The sequence below is a fragment of the Ambystoma mexicanum genome, chromosome 5p (assembly GCF_040938575.1).
Source record: "Ambystoma mexicanum isolate Mex_15411 chromosome 5p, UKY_AmexF1_1, whole genome shotgun sequence".
Taxonomy (NCBI): domain Eukaryota; kingdom Metazoa; phylum Chordata; class Amphibia; order Caudata; family Ambystomatidae; genus Ambystoma; species Ambystoma mexicanum.
Window position 1 is genome coordinate 1,052,559,987 of NC_090930.1, and position 17,651 is coordinate 1,052,577,637.

Below are 17,651 nucleotides of genomic sequence, written 5' to 3' on the forward strand. Positions count from 1 at the left end.
TAAATATATACAGTTTATTTGTGGTACCACAATTACTCAATAGCAAAAGGTATCAACAATAGACTTGGGAGGAAAACAAGTTGGTTAAACAATTGGCAGAATACTGGGCCCCTACAACTAGGCACAGTTCTGTGTGAGGATCCCCTGACATGGGCAACCTGTAAATAAAGTATATTGACAAGCCCGTTCCATATATTGTTTAATATAGGTCCTCGTTACGACCCTGGCGGTCCTGTAATGAACGGTGCCGGTACGAGACCAGCACCGTTCATTACGGGCTGCCTGATTACGAGGTCCCCTAGCAGGACCCGGAACAGATGTCTGGTAAAACCAGACATCCTTTCCGGGTCCTGCGAGGGGACCCAGGAGCTAATAACGGGCACGTTATCAACAGGGCCGTTATTAGCTCCATCCCCATTCCCATTGAGCCCCATGGGGGCTCAGATTGGAATGGGGAATGGTTATGTGCATTAGGAATTACCGGGTCCTCTAAGGTCGGAATGACCCAGTAGTTCCTCATTCACAGACCCCGGTATTGGAGCCCAGTATGGAGCCAGCCATGGTGCTAATAGCACCATGGCTACCCCCATACTCTTAATGAGGCCCATAGTCTTGGTTCCTTCTAAAAAGGTTCTACTACCCCAATGTACCTGGTTTACCAGAGTTTGACAACTGGTCGTCGATGGATCCTTCTTGAGTGAACTCCCTTTAAGGCAGGAGCCACAGATCATCAAGATTCCTCTAAGAAAGGGGTGAATAATATTGTCGAGGCAGCAGCTTTGGCCCAGCAAGGGCATTGGATCGTCAGCGGTTGGTGTCGGTGATCAGGACTCGACCACGGCTGGCTTTCGGATCTTTGTCTGCATCTTTGAGGACTTTGGGTGGCTGGAAACCCACCGGCGGATTCTCTGCGACTTTGACTTTCTCCGGCAGGGAAAATTGGTTGACGGTGATGAGCAAGGCAATCCTTGATTCAAATGTCTTAGGCAATGGAGCATTATGGCTCCGGTCGACAAGGTTACAGCGGTCCTCCGAACCTCAGTCGACAGTGGTGGTCATTGATGTCCTCGACAACCTGACACTTCACTTCAGATTCCTCGGCGTCCCCGTCTCCGGTCGGCAGCCTTTTGATGACTGACTTCCAGGGAGACTTGGTGAAGTTTAGCTGGTGCACGATGGTCCCTCGTAGCTCGGGAAGAGGTCTCCTAGCCAGGTCCTCTCTTGGACCAGTTCTTGGAGACACGACAGCTTTCAGATTGCGTCAAAGGAAAGCAGCAGCAAAGTCTTCTTCTTCCAGTTGGCTCACAGTGCATTCAGGCCATTCTTCTCCATCCAGACACTAACAACAAGGAATTTGGATTGGGACAAGCACCCAGCCATTCAGCAATCCACACTGCATTCATACCAGTTTCAGGCAGGGCTGTCTCATTCATTGTGTCACACACTAGAAACCAGACACCCATAACATAAAATGTATATTGGTCACACACTCCATTCACCCAGGTCCCATCCCAAGGGCATACCCAAAACATACAGTCACTGGGAAGGCTCCAGCCAGTCTGGCCTGGACTTCCCCACTATACCATATATGGAACTTCCACCCAATGGCCAGTCAGGGGAAGGGACAGAGTCAGGGCTTCCCAGGACTTTGGGAAAACAAGATAACAGGCAATAGAAAGCAAGAGGCCCCAGGGGCCATCTTTTCTCCTATCAGGAATCAACTGATTCCAATGGCAGGGCTTGGGTATCCCAAAATGGAGGATACTCAGAGCACCTGCCAAATTCATCAGAGAGCTGCCACCAGCCCATGCCCCACTCTGTGGGCCACACATAGGTGGCAAAAAACATACACTAGGGGTACAGGGTTGTACCCCCACCCATGGGTGTCATAAGGGTATCCCAAGGGTCTGTTCACCAAACCAAAAAGAGGAAGAGCTGCACTGCCGGAGTCCCACATGGACTCCTGTGCAGAAAATAACACAGAACACACATGATAAAAGGAGTACGGGACAAGGGGATGGAGGCCCTGTCCCTTCAATGCATTTCCAGCATCACAGTGAGAGCAGAAGGGACTCAAGCACAGAGACAGGAAGAATAACTGTCATGCCTGTGTCACTGGCGCACACATTGGCAACCATCATGGACTATTTGGAACTCTTATCTTCATAATACTCTTTGAACAACCCCTATTCACACTTTGGTCCTTAATATCCATTTGCACGACTTTGGTACTTTCTTCTTTAATTCAGCTAACTACATGCACCATAATGCACTTTGCTACAGTTATCCATTCCTGGCTATTCCCAGTCATCAGTATTGGAACCACAATCCCCAGAAGCCCGAGCGATCAGTGCTGCTTCCACCTTCTCAGGACCAGAGAGGGAGGAGGCAGATTGCCTTCAGGTGTGCTGCTCCAGGTGCTGCCAATTAACCTGCCTCAGTACAGGGCACTCCTGTATTTAAGCAACTGCCTGCAGGAGCTCAGTCTCTTGCATTAAGAGTTCTCCCAGCACCTGTTTGCCTTGAGCCACGAGTTTGAATGCTGTTCCTGTTGCCGTATCATCCTGCTTCAGATTCCAGCGCTCCTTGCTGCCCTGCTCCTCTGGGCTCCCTGCCCCGCTGCCCTGCTCCTGCGGGCTCGCTCCTTGCTGCCCTGCTCCTCTGGGCTCCCTGCCTTGCAGCCTGCTACCCTCTTCTGCCTGCAGCCCTGGTCCTCTGGGCTCCCTGCCTCGCTGCCCTGCTCCTGAGGGCTCGCTCCTTGCTGCCCTGCTCCTCTGGGCTCCCTGCCTCACTGCCCTGTTCCTGTGGGCTCGCTCCTTGCTGCCCTGCTCCTCTGGCTCCCTGCCTTGCAGCCTGCTACACTCTTCTTCAGGGGTCGAAGTGTACAAAAAGTAGTGGAACTATGTTCCCTGCTGGCCTGCACCCACTTGCCACAAACCCCATTGCCACGACTCCTCCCACACACAATACACCCCCCCAAAATCTTGCACCTGTTGTTTAAGGGAACGTTCAGTGCAGTGCGCTGAAAGTGAAGGTTTCAACTTCTTCCTACACTTTTATTTTAAAATGAAACCATTCCGGAACGGTTTCTTTTTAAAATAAAAGTATAGGAGCTGTAAAAGGTAATTTAAAAAGTAGAGGAGCACCGCTCCCGACCACTCCCACTCACTTCGACCACTGCTCTTCTTCCTTCAGCCCTGGTCCTCTGGGCTCCCTGCCTCGCTGCCCTGCTCCTGTGGGCTCGCACCTTGCTGCCCTGCTCCTCTAGGCTCCCTGCCTTGCAGCCTGCTACACTCTTCTGCCTACAGCCCTGGTCCTCTGGGCTCTCTGCCTCGCTGCCCTGCTTCTGTGGGCTCTCTCCTTGCTGACCTGCTCATCTCGACTCCCTGCCTTGCAGCCTACTACAGTCCTCTGCAGTCCACAACAGTCTGCCTGCACCTTGTGCCATCCCTTACTGCAGCCCTGCTTCCTTGTTTGCAGCCCCCCTGTTTCCTGGCTCCTGCTCCTTTACTCTCTTCCTTGTTTGCAACCCCCTGTTCTTGGTCCCTGTCCTTCTCTTCCTTGAGTCTTTGGTTCTCCCATAAGTTATCCATTTCAGTTATACTGTTTCTGTACAGACACCCACAGCTGTTGTTCCCAGCCATGAGCATACAGAGTGGGCTCCTGTAATAGCAATCTGTGTAGAAGGCTGGAGTTTCCAAAGGTCAGTGGAACACTCCTTCTTCTGCATACACCCCAATAGGGAATCCAGTTTGTTTGTACCTTTGTATTCTCTGCCCCTTTTTGTTCACAGCTACTGTTTCCTATTCTTCTTTCTTGTTGAGCTTCCTGCTGTGTGTGCTTATCTGTCACCTTACATCAGCACAGCCTCCCAAAACCTACCTGGGTGCCCGGTGCCACTCTTGACAGAGTGCCATCCTTGACAATAACTAAGAGTCAGAATGGCTAAGGAATGGAATTGCAAAGTAAGGAACAAACAAGAGAATCTCCTGCAGGACAGCCATATCTGCATTTGCGATGCAGTGTCTGAACCTCCCGATTCGTAGATGAGCCGACACCCCAGAAGTCTTGGCTGGTGCCATTCTGAAGGTAGTGGAGCACATCCGGTCTCCTCTGGATGCATCAGTAGAAGGTATAGTGTTTGCTGGCATGCAGACACCAGCGTCTCCAGAGAGACTGAGGAGCCCGCTCAGATAGTGTCCCCACAGAAATCATGACAGTTTGCCCCTCTGAGACACAGGTCTCCCAGGTTTGTCCAGCTGATTGTGATGCAAGTCACAAAGGAATCTTGGAGCATGTATGTTGTAAACTGGTTCCGAGTATCTGTCAAATGGCTGATATCCCTACCAATCCACAAGGTATTTCAATGGTATCTAGAATCGCAAATACCCACAATCTCCTACTCAGGTGATACTTCTTTTACAATCAGAATTCCATATCAAGGTAAGGGTTTGGAATGTTTACCATAAATACAGTAAAAGGGAGTCATATTTGTAGATGAATGTATAGAGTTAACATATGCAAATTCTGCCATGGTTAGCAGTGACGTCTTGTTGTCCCAAGAGGCAGAGACGTAAGTATTTTTTTGTGGGTCTGATTAAGCCTCTTAGTCTATCTGTGGCACTTCGGATAAAACTTGTATGGTAATGCCTTGTGTACACCCTAAGATTTACACAGGTGACTCCCGAAATGCAAAGTGTATTGTTGGCCACAATTTGAAAACTATGGTTTCCAGTAGTCCATGTAAGCGAAAATGTCAGTGAGAAAAATAGGAACCATCTCAGCAGCCATATGAATACTTTTCAGGGGAGAGAAGTTAGCCAATTTAGTTTATGAATCAACTGGGACCAGAAGCACAGTGTGCCCCTCAGGGGGTAGAAATTCTACAAAGACGTCTGTAGTAAGGATCTTCCATGGCCAAAGAGGCAAGTCGGGTTGGGTCCACAGACCGGCGGGTACAGCAGGAATGATCCTACTTTGAGCGCAGGTATTACAAGACGATACACACCCCAGAACATCCTGTTGAGTCCAGGCCACCAAAATGTTTTCTTGATCGGGTAAAAGGTAGCTCTTATGCCTCGATGTCCTGCAACCGTGCTGTCTTGACGAAGAGAGAGAACCATCAGATGCAGTTGTTCAATTGGAATGTACAGCCTACATCCATAGAAGTACAACCCTTCCTTTCTTTTAACTCTGGCCTTAGTCGATTAAGGCAGACAAAAGAGATGCCTGGTCGAATTGTTGTAAGAAGAGTGCAACAGCGATAATAGACATCTCCCCCTGTAGTATTCTGGTTTTTCCATCGGGGCGCATATTCCTCGTCACAGCGAAATAAAGCATCTGCAATTGCATTACTGGTTCCAGAGATCTAAGTCATATAAAATTTAAACAGGAAAAAAGTAGGCCCGTCTGGACTGTCTACTATTGTGTCATTCACATTGTTGCAGTATGGGTAAATTACGATGGTCTGTCCGTCATTTGTCTGGGAGGCAAATTCCCATTAGCAAACGTCTCCACTCAGTAATGGTGACCTTTAGCGCTAAGACGCTAGGAGTTCTTTTCCAAAATTGAGTAATTACGCTCACTTGGATTCACCGTTTCCTACAAATGGGCGATGCACATGTTTCCACCGCACCGCCCAGATGCACACGTCTCCATGCGGAAATGACGAGATACACATGACGATGCATAACGCGCACAATTTCCTAAAAAAAACCACACAAACCAGGAAGTTGCATATCTCTACATCCCACAGGATTGGAAGGCCACAGAATGCATGCACAAGCATCCAGCTCACCAGAATGGCACCCAAGGGCAATCAGGCTGGGCAGGAGACAGAGAAAGGCTGCAGAGCCAAAACAATTACCAAAGGGGAGCTGTAAATCATGATTAATTACATGGAAGACCATGTGTCCACCTCCACAATCTGCATGGCCAAAGGACCAGTCCATCAGGCACTATTGCCTTTTGGGCTTAACTGACCGCAAATGTCAATGCCCTGGAGCTGCCAATCCTACCACCAAGGAGATAAAAAAGAGGTGGTACATGTACCAAGGAGTAACCTGCCAATCAGCAGGCCCATGCCTGTTGCACAAGGGGAAGCCCACCTGTTGTGAACACCATGACCACAACTGAGAAGGCAGTTGAAGTCATGCTGCCCATTGTTGCAATTGAAGGTGTCGGGGGACATGAAACTCCAGCACCACAGTTCAGTAAGTCACCCCAATATCTGAAGTACCTGAGTGTAAGCCTCTGGGTGAGCAGTTCAGAGGGAATCTGCGCAGCACTGCACAGCAGCGTTAAGAAGAAAATATGTGTACATAATATGGCATGTTTAGTATAATGTAGGAGAACCCTTTCAAATACTCCCAAAACATACATAGCAGACATATGGCACCTGAAGAAATGCATGTCCAACTTATCACTGCAAGTTGAAAGAGTGGGGAACCCTTATGCGCACATGTGGCCAACGACAGCCGTACAGACAATGTGGTCTCATGACAGTTCGACTGCATCCCATGATGACCCTATCCCAGAGGTACACGCTCCCACAGATCTAGGTTGAGAAGTACCTGATGTATAAATGAGCTGCCTGGGTGAACCTCCTGACATTCCATGTATACTACCACCATAGAACAAGATGCCCCTGGAGACCAGACAGCAGCTGGTGACCCTGAGATGCTGCCACTTGAAGGCAATGACAAGGATGTGGAGGTAGGCATCGACACATCACAGGGTGTGGCAGAGGTTCCTATCACAGGTGAGCCAGCAAAACCACCCTGCCACAGGAAATACACACTTAATGTACATCAGTGGCACAACTGTAGTATCTTGACACTAGTTCAGGCTACCTTAACGCAAGACATATAATGAATGCCATTGGCACACCTTCAGTTTCCTAATCGATACAAACATTAGAACACTGTCTGTTTTCATTATAAGTATGCCTCTTCCAACCCTAGGTATCGTTCTAGACTTTTTGAGTATGACAAGAGACATAACAAGGTGTGCAATGTAAACAATTTTATGTTATATTTTTTACTTAGAGATCAATATTTGCCATGTCTAAAAAGTAGACTTACCCTCCTGAGGAACCATTTGAATGTATTGGAGGGATCATGAGTAAGAAATTCTCTATGATGTGAAGCAACATTAGAGACATCAAGGGATCATGAGAAATATAGTTTCTTCTATGTAAAATAAAAATTTGAGATATCACCCAAAGAGATAAAACTTTTTAGCAATAAAAAAACAAGCAAACTGTGAAACAACACTGCATTCATTGGCTATTATTGCTATTTCGCATATAACCTAAACTGTTGAGGCACCATTTCAGGTGATTTCAACTGTTGCATTCATTCAGCACATTGAGCAGTCTCAATGTAACATCACTACTTTTGCAGCCCAACGCTTAACAACGTTAAAACTCCAGCTTATACTAAGAGCTCGCTTTTTGATTGTCATAAGGCTGCATATTATCACCACAGGATGACAGTATCCATGACAATGTGGACACTGAACCGCAGTCCCTGACACAGATATCTATGACACACAGTGTTAAGCCAATTTCTGTACAACCCTTGTAGAGTGATCTACAGCCACTGACTGTAATGGGAAACTAACATACCTGACAAGAAAGGGAAGCCAAACCTCTATTAAAGTTATGTAACGTGGGAAGAGTGAAAAGGCTTAACTCTCAGGTAGGGGTAGCAGGTCCACACACTTATCTCTAGAAAATACACAACACTGATATACTGAACAATATGTACTTTAATTATGTTATACATGTAGATAGATCTCTACCAGTTCAAATAAGTGCTCGGCACCTGATACACTGTATTAAATAATACAAAGTGGGCTTTGTTACAAGGTTGATGGTAAATGGGTGGTAAATCTGCTAATATACCATCAAAATAAATTACTGTTACCGCCATGTGGTCCCCTGGCATTACCACAGGATCACGAGTGTTGGTAGGGTGGTGTAAATCACCATTTTTGGAGTTTGTAGGACTCCATTCGAATTTTTATGGTGCCACAGTGGGTGGCAAATTGGCAATACCAATGTAAATCTAGCGATTTATGGAGGTAAAATGGAGGATTTACCTCCAGCGTTTTGCTGAAGGTGTCTCCTCTGCTGTTCCTCCAAACTCAGAATCCTGCGGTGCGGTAGAAGTGGCAGTAATCCATTACTGCCAAATAATGTGGTGTTAACAGAGTTACCTCCACATTTTTCATGCACCACTAAACTCGTAGTGAGGCCCAGTATATTATACAAACAGTAAATCTGTTTTAGGACTCTCCCCAATGCCCTTATGTGAGCCCTCTTTGTCAGATAAGCACCCCACAATAACTAAAAGAGGTGGGAAACAATCGGAATACAACCTAACAAATCATTTAAAATCCCCTAAGGGCTTGAACATTTAAGCACAGTGTCCTATAGCGCAACCCACCCCTGTTATGCATGGTAGGTCCTAGGCCATGGGAAAGGGAAAGGCAGAAAAGGAAACCAGATATGTTAATCAATGTGAAAAATAGTCCTGCATGCCCCTATGGCCAACAATGATCATCCATATTAATTCTGGCCCGCTACTGCATAGAACCTGAATAACACAATTGCACACGTGATAACACCAGAACTAGTGGGTGGAAAACAATTTCTGCACACAGCGTAATGACTACAAAAAATCAGCATGCATTTTAGTAACTCTTTCCAATGCAATTCACTCCCAGGAAAAATAGCTTCGCAGGTCCCAAAAGGTTAAGCTGTTTTTTTATTTTTTTATTATATCATATTATTCTATTCAACCTTTAATAACATACAGAGATAAAATAACATTACACAAGCATTTTTTACACAGTACATTTCAAACAGTTCAAATCACTGTGTAGTATATACGATTTGTATAATTAATCAAAATCACCTCATAAAACTCATCACATAAAATTCATCAAAAATTCTAACATCATCGCATTGAATTCATGAGCTAACTAAAAATATACAAAAGGTACTCACTTTCACAATTACAACATAATAACTACTTCACCCTTTTTACACGGAGCTCTTCCAATTTCAACGCTTCAATACATCCTGTAATTGCTATTACCGTAGACGTAGTACGTCCGGCCAAACAGGTGGACCATAGTTGATTATCCTTATCACAGGAAAGAAAGTGACTTTTTTTTAGATATAAGGCCTGTAAACCTGATAATACCTTACATTATACTAGCCAATGTCTAAGTGTTTCACTTCGTCCATCCAAGTTGCGAAAAACGACAAGATGCTTGATCAGATGATATCAAACCGTACCTCACCAAAATCTGCTTGCACAAAGTCAGATTCCAGCGAAAGCAAAGAAAAATAGATTGAGTTAGCTTATCTTATATACATATGAAAATTGACATCAAAATTAGTCCTGACTTTGATGTGACCTTTCGTATGTCTAGTAGCCTACATATATAAAATTAACACCTTTAATACGTATGTTGTGAGGAACGTGAGGGCGCCCTCACTTCTTTTCCCCCTGTAGCCTCCTCTCGGGTGGCAAGGGAATGACCGTTGATTTTGGATCACAACCCTAGGGGTGGATATGCGAGGGAGCATCACCTGTGAGGAGGAGAGTAGGGGCGAGGATGTCCTTAGGTGAGACATTGTATCCCCCATTTCCCTTTCACAAAGAATAATCCATCCCTCAAGCCTTTATATGCTTTCGTCAGCCATTTCCCCTGTGCTTCCCCCAAAACACACCAGTATGCTAGTAGTATAAAGAAGAGGATAACTAGAACAACACATGACCGTTGATTTTGGATCACAACCCTAGGGGTGGATATGCGAGGGAGAATCACCTGTGAGGAGGAGAGTAGGGGCGAGGATGTCCTTAGGTGAGACATTGTATCCCCCATTTCCCTTTCACAAAGAATAATCCATCCCTCAAGCCTTTATATGCTTTCGTCAGCCATTTCCCCTGTGCTTCCCCCAAAACACACCAGTATGCTAGTAGTATAAAGAAGAGGATAACTAGAACAACACATTCTCATTGTATTAATGTAGACACATATCAACCCCAACCAGTACTGAGATGAGGAGGACAATACAAGCAAAACAGGACTACCGCTTTAATGGTGAGTGGTCTAGTCCTTTTTGGAATAATCATGGAGGTGGGAACTTTAAAAGCCGGAATCAAGATGTGAATGGAGTCAGCTGTGGAGGGCGAGTCAGCTTTGAGGGCTGAGGCAACATTCGGGAAAGCAACTCCAGGTCAGCGGTGTGGCAAGAGGAGCATTTGAGACTGTGTGCAGATGCAGAGTTTAATGCAGCAGGGAGCGAAGGGAAGGTGTGCTGGAAGCCGTGAGCGGTCTGCAAGAGGGAGACCGGCGTGACTGAGTGAAGCGGTCACATTAGTCCTGTCCTGCAAGTGGAGTATCATTGGGGAGCTGTGCCATGAAGAGCCGCTGAGAGAGGGTGACGAGTTAACGCACAGGGAAGCAGAGACCCATGGCGGCACAGACCTCACAACGCCGTAAGCTCCGACCAGTGAGTGTGGAAGGCACCGGGCTGGCAGGCGAATATGCAGTGAGCATGCTTTTGAATGCCGACAAACTGAAAACCTTTACAAGTGCTTTTGACTATCGCACAGAAGAATTGCAAGTACTTTTGAATACCGAACAAGCTGAAAGTCATTATTGAAGACTGCACAGAACTATTACAAGTACTTTTGAATAACGAACAAACTGACAGACCTTACAACACTTTTGAATGCTGAGCAGAGCAAAAGCAACTTTCAAGCACTCGTGAGCGGAGTGAAAGAAGGGTTGTGAAATTAACAGATACTATGAACGGTATTTTGTGAAACACAAGTATTAGCAAAATGAAGATAAGACCCAGAAGGGTATGGTATGAGAAACAAGTGCTAGCAAAGCCAAGAGAACACAAAGAGTTGCATGCATGCTAAGAGGAAGCAAGCAGTGGCAAGAGCCAGGCCAAGCCAAGAAAGGGGACTCAGTGGTGCAACCTGTAATGGGTGGACCATGTGGTCAAACAACTGCGCCTAGACCAAGAGGGTCCATGCCTGGAAGCAGTGTTGATGGACAACAGCCAAGAAAGGGGTATCGGTTGCATGACCTGTAATGGGTGTACCGGGTGGTTTCACAACTGCGCCTAGACCGAGGACCTTGTATGGAAAAGCCATTGAAATATCCATCAAGAAGCTTATGTTTTGTAGCAATCTTTAATGTGCTTTTGAAACCAAGATATTTAACTGTCTATATGAACTTGTGAAAAGAACTTATATCAAGGAGCTTGGAAGAGTGCCAAGGAACTGTATTGTTTTGAGAAAGCTAGAAGAGTTGAACTCCTGTGGAAGGGAACCCCAGCATCTTGTGATCTATTTTGAACTTGGGAAAGTGGAAGCTGATTACAAGGCAAGAGCTGGCAGAAGCTCGGAACTTTATTTCAAACACTATGAATTTGGATGCTAACATCCCTACATATTGTATACAGTTAGTTGGGAGGGCAAGTATAGGTTTTGGACACAGACAGATATTTGATTTGGACTTCCTGACGCAGACTATCCTTAGTTTTCTTTAGGCAGGAAAATCCCACCTTAGCTTAGGGAAAGTTAGGCTTTACTACAACCTGACTTTTTGTTTAATAAAGCTTTTTGTAAATCAAACTTGAACCTGTTGTCTGTGTTCACTTCATGATACCTTCACAACGTGCATAGTTTATGTAAAAGATGCACATTACTTGTGTGCATGCGTGATAAACAGAAAAATCATAAATTGTTAATATCTCCAAATTGGCCAAGTCGATTTCCAAATTTTTCTTTTTCAGAGCAGCAATTCCTTATCTGATGTAGGTGTATGCCAAAAATTTAGAAAATTGAAGAAGCGAAGTTTGAGATATTTGGGGCAAAATAATTTAGTTTTTTCTTTAGCAGAAGACCCCATGTTAAAAGCTTTTCAAAACATGATCAAAACATCATTTTTTTAAAATATGATGCCAACTATGTAAAATTCTGACATTGTCAATGAAGGGTCAGCTGCCTCCAAATTCTACTGTGGAATTTCCTCCGATATTTTCATGGAAGAGTTCAAGAGTTATTAAGAAAAGTGACTTTTAAAACACCATAGACAAGTAATCTTAACCTTCAATATGGCATGCACTAGTGCAATGGTAAAGTATATACATATTATAGTGTGGCGGTTGCCACATTATAGTTACGGTATGTAGCATGAGCCACACAAAATCCGCAAATTCTATTGCTAATACATTTTTACTTGCATGATGGATTTGTCTGACATTTTCCAAACGAACAGTATGGCATGGCCCATCAAACAGACTAAAAATTATGGGAAAGATTTGTTACAAAATGAAAATGTTAAGAAAGCCAAAAAATGCTCTTTTCGGCCTGCTCCCATTCATTTTCCCATAGAGGAAAAAGTCTAAATGTTGACGAGCGGAAGAGCAAAAACTGTTGGAGGGAATCAGAATAAATAAGAAAAACCTGGGCACAAACCGTTGACTTAATGTCTAGGACCGGTTTGGGGTTATTACATCCAGTAGTTTTTCAAATATTTGATGGGGAAAGGGGTGCCCCCAGCAGATAGGCTTTTCAGAAATTAAAGAAACCTAGTGTATTAAAATATACAGTGGGCACGGCCAAAGGCATTGTTCACTGACCAGGGCCGAAGGCCAACGCTAGTGGGCCCCAAGGAAACCGATATGTGGAACATGTACAGTGGTCACGACGTAAGGCCACGGCTAGTGGGCCCTAAAGAAACCTATAGTGTCCCTTGAATACACTATGGTATAATAAAACCCATGAATTACATTGAAAAAAACCTTAGTTACGGGACAGTTAAGGTGTTCAGATTTAACGCATCAAAACTCTTGAAGTTCAGCGGATGTGGGAAATGATGACCATCTTAACTTGGCACCCCCCGCCCCTTGCAAAACCCATAAGCACATACATAACAGATGGGATTCACAATAACATACCAAATTAGAGGCTGGCAAGACAGCTTGTGGGGTGACTGCCAGCTGCTTTGATCTGTGTGTGATCTGCAGCTCGCAGGTTTGAATCCCAGCAAGGTGAACTCAGCCTCTCATGCTGCCCAGGTTTATAAATGAATACCAGCTCTAGTTTGGGGATATTTTCTGTATATGTGCTCTATGTAAAGCGCTTAGATGTTTGCACTATATAAATAACACAACATTAGATCCTAGGGGTCATCGACGGGGGGCACAGAGTTAAGATGATCATCACTTCTCACATTCACTGAATTTCAAGGGTTTGTTTGCATTAAATCTGATCGCCTAAACTGTCCCCTAACTAAAGTTTTCTTAGTGATATATATATATTCAGTAAAAAAACTTTGTTTAAGGGACGTAATGGTTAAGTTGCGCTACTAAAAACCTATGAAATTCAGTAAAAAAACTTTGTTAAAGGGACGTTATGGTTAAATTGCGCTACTAAAAACCTATGAAATTCAGTAAAAAAACTTTGTTAAAGGGACGTTATGGTTCCAAGTAAAACTGAAAACACCTGAAATTCGCCAGTTATGGTAAGCTAAGCAACCATAACTCGCACCACCACTGTGCACTGCTAAGACTAACACCCAGGACATCAAAGATGACATCACAAATGGCATTGATGACATCACTGATGACATCACATGTGCATTTACTTTTCATCAAAATTCTGTACAAGGGATTCTTATTATAATGTTGACAAAAAAGTGTCAAGGATCATTGGAATAAATATGTGCTAATTAGTGCATTAAGCAATGCATTGATATAAATAGCATTCTATTATAAAGTTCTATCCAGTATACTAAGCTACTCATGTAGAAACATAGGCATTGTGTGCAGCATACATGATGGAGGTGCAATATTCATAATCTTGCCATGTTGAATAGTGAAATGATAACTGCTTTCTTATTAGAGTTTTGCGTACTGTGAAACATGTGATAAGCAGCTAATAAAACCCACTCACTACATAATTGCATTATTACAGGCAAAACGCAGAGACAACAACACATACACATATGAGTATATACAGGGAAAGTGAAGTAAGCAAAAAAGCAGCAGTAGTAGCAGAAAGTGTTCATAACCTAACTGATTATCTTTATGCAGAGAAATGATTGCTCTGTTTCAAAGCTGCTACTTACCCTATGTATATGTATCACATTATGTGACTGGAACCTAAGGAAAGGAGTGTGAGTACAATGTATGCAAATATGTGCATATACAAGGAAAGTACGGTAATAAAAAAAAACAGAACTATCAGAAAGTGCTGATAACCCTACTGATTATGTTCATGCACAGAAAGGATTGCTGTCTTTCAAGCCTGTGTCTTCTCCTATGTATATGTTTCATATGATATGACGGGATGCTAAGGGAATTACTGTAAGAACATACTTGAAGGATAAGTCTGCAAATATACTATCTTTTCAATTTTTAGTTCCTGACTGTTACTGAAGAAAACCATGTGGCCTAGATATGTCAGTAAAGGGAAAAAGGCGGAGCCAGACACGTGATGTCATCAGTGATGCCATCAATGACATTTGTGATGTCATCTTTGATGTCCTGGGTGTAAGTTTTAGCAGTGCACGGTGGTGGCGCGAGTTATGGTTGCTTAGCTTACCATAACTGGCGACTTTCAGGGGTTTTTCGGTTTTATTTGGAACCATAATGTCTCTTTAACAAAGTTTTTTTTTACTGAATTTCATAGGTTTTTAGTAGCGCAACTTAACCATAACATCCTTTTACTGAATTTCATAGGTTTTTATCAGCACAACTTAACCATAACGTCCCTTTAACAACATTTTTTTACTGAATTTCATAGGTTTTTAGTAGCGCAACTTAACCATTACCTTACTTTATCAAAGATTTTTTTACTGAATATACATTTTCATAGTGTGAATTTGATAGATGTTTACTACGATTCCCTTACTTTATATACATGTAACATAGAACATACCGAACACCCTGCTAATGATGTTGATGTCTGCGGACAGTCACGGATGACATCAACACTACCCAAACACTCAGGGGGTATCTAACATTGTTCTATCATACCATATACACACTGTACAAGTTAAAAAAGCAGCACATACATTATATATAATAATAAATAAGCAGTGGAACCTACATATTTAACACATCAACCATCCATTTAAATACCATATGTAATAAAATGGATTATACCATAACAATAAAAGATATGCCTCCAACATAATTACCTCACAGAAACTGCAGAGCTAGAAGCAACAGTAGACCTACACAAAACTACGAATACAACTTACCAGAAACTAGTAAGTAAACTTCATTTTTCCTATATATTTCTAAACCTTTTGTATGAGGTACACTACATTTAATATATTTTTGTTTTTCACACAGAAATGTGCACTACTTTGGAGTGGCTTGAGGACAATTTTCCATGTGAGGAAATGTCTGAAGACAGTGATAATAATGGTAGACACTTCTCTATATAAGCAAATTAATAATCATTACTTTATGTGTACTTAACATATATATATTTATTTTTAACAGACCATACAAACATTGAAAATATTACACCAAAAGACACACTGGAAAAGACTCTGGAACGCATGGAACAGAAAATAGACATGCTCAAGGAAAATTTCAATGGTTTGAAACAGTTAGTGGAGGACCACATAAAAGAAAAAAATAAGTACCATTGTCCCACCTGTACCTGTACCCCCTCTCCATGTCCCAGTGAACTATCCCCAAACCCTCACCACCAAGATAAACGTTTTGATGAGACTTCTATCCCTTCATCCCCTCCCATCCATCCTCTCCAAACCCCTAATTCCCCTGTATTTCTAACAGTTTCTGCTTCCCCCTCTCTTTCATAAATTGTGTTATGTTTCTTTCAATGAAATTCTCTGTGTCTTATATTTTTTTTAAAAGCAGTTAAAATGTCCGCGGACAGCGCGCCTGTCCGGCCTGTCTGTAATTAACAAAATGTGGATGTCCTAATGACACTACACCTGTCCGTACCATTCGCAAACAAGATGGAACTGTTCTTAGAAAACACCAGATGTCCAGGATGTCCATAAATTAACAAAATGGGGGTGTCCTAAGGACACTATACCTCTACTTACCGTTCACAACCAAGATGGAACTGTTCTTAGAACACACCAGGTGTCCGGGATGTCCGTAAAAGAACAAAATGGAGGTGTCCTAAGGACACTATACCTGTCCGTACCGTTCGCAACCAAGATGGAACTGTTCATAGAACACGTGCGGTGTCTGGAATCCCCCTAGTCAAACAAAATGGAGGTGTCCTAAGGACACTATACCTGGCCGTACAGTCTGCAGAACATCTACACACATGCACACCACACCCGTAAATCCTGCGAACATCGCGCCTGTCCGTAACTGTCCGTCTCACTTGTGTCACATTTTTAATTAGTTTCAGGACCCGAACACTGTCCGTAGAACACCGGCGCGCATGTGCACGACCGTTTCGGTGCATTTGGTGTCCTGTCACCATTTCACATGTCCCAGACAATGGCCCTGGCTTTCCACATACTTTTTGTAACTTTTGAACGCTTTTGAGTATTCGATATGGTCGCGAGGCGCACCCCTCCACCCCTATAAAAGGCCACACCCAGAGCTGATCTTCATTGTACTTCTGGCTATTGCAGATTGACTTTTGTTGCCTTTACTGCTCTTGCTGAGATTATCTCATCAACCCTAATGATATCCATGGCTGCTGTTGCTACATCTGCCTCAGCACCACCCCCAAAACCTCCACCACCACCACCTCCCCAAGGGACTGCAGAGGGGAACACGCGTGAGGATGTAGAGAACGAGGATGAAGAGATTGAAGTTGAGGAACTCCCTACTACCAGCACTCGCCGGGTGTCTTGGGTGTGGCGCTTGCTTACCGTTTATGGTAACGTACCAAAAGCACGTGCGAACAAGGTGACCTGTAACCAGTGCAAATTGGTGCTGAGTCATGGGAGACGTGGTTAGTACAGCTTTGGTACAACATCCATGAAGCGACACCTAACTTCGTTCCACAGTGACGACATTTGCAAGGTTGTACCTTGTGATAAATGTAGTAGGTTGAGTTCCTCTGCAGCATCCTCCGTTTCGCTCCTCTCACCACAAGAAACACTCCTGTGGGAGAGCGCATCCCTCCAGCTGCTTCACAGGCCATTCGCGATGCTGTTGACCCTTACCTTTCGAGGCAGTACTCTGCAGGGGGGACAGTCTTCGAAGTGCTTTTGGGACTATGGTCACGGACCACCAGAAGAGCTGCTACATACCTAATTAAGGCCCACCCTACATCTTTCATAACCCCGTGGTTGGTGTCCCTTCCTTACCCTCCTTTCCCCTCCTCTCCTAGTGTGTCATGTGTAAAAAAGCAAATAAAATATAAAACAGCAAAAATCCCAAAAAAGGCTCTTTTCAGAGCCGCCTTTCACAGTTTAAAAATAAACAGTGCAGGGCCCGTGTATTTTTTGAAATCCGCGGACAGTCCTAGGACAGATACAATTTTGCAGTGCTGCCCTAGCAAAACCAATGCACTTTTCTCTGGGAGGAAGTGGTGGCTCTGAAAAGAGCCTTTTGGTGGTGTTTTTGTGTGTTTAAAAAACTTGGAATCGTCAACATCTAC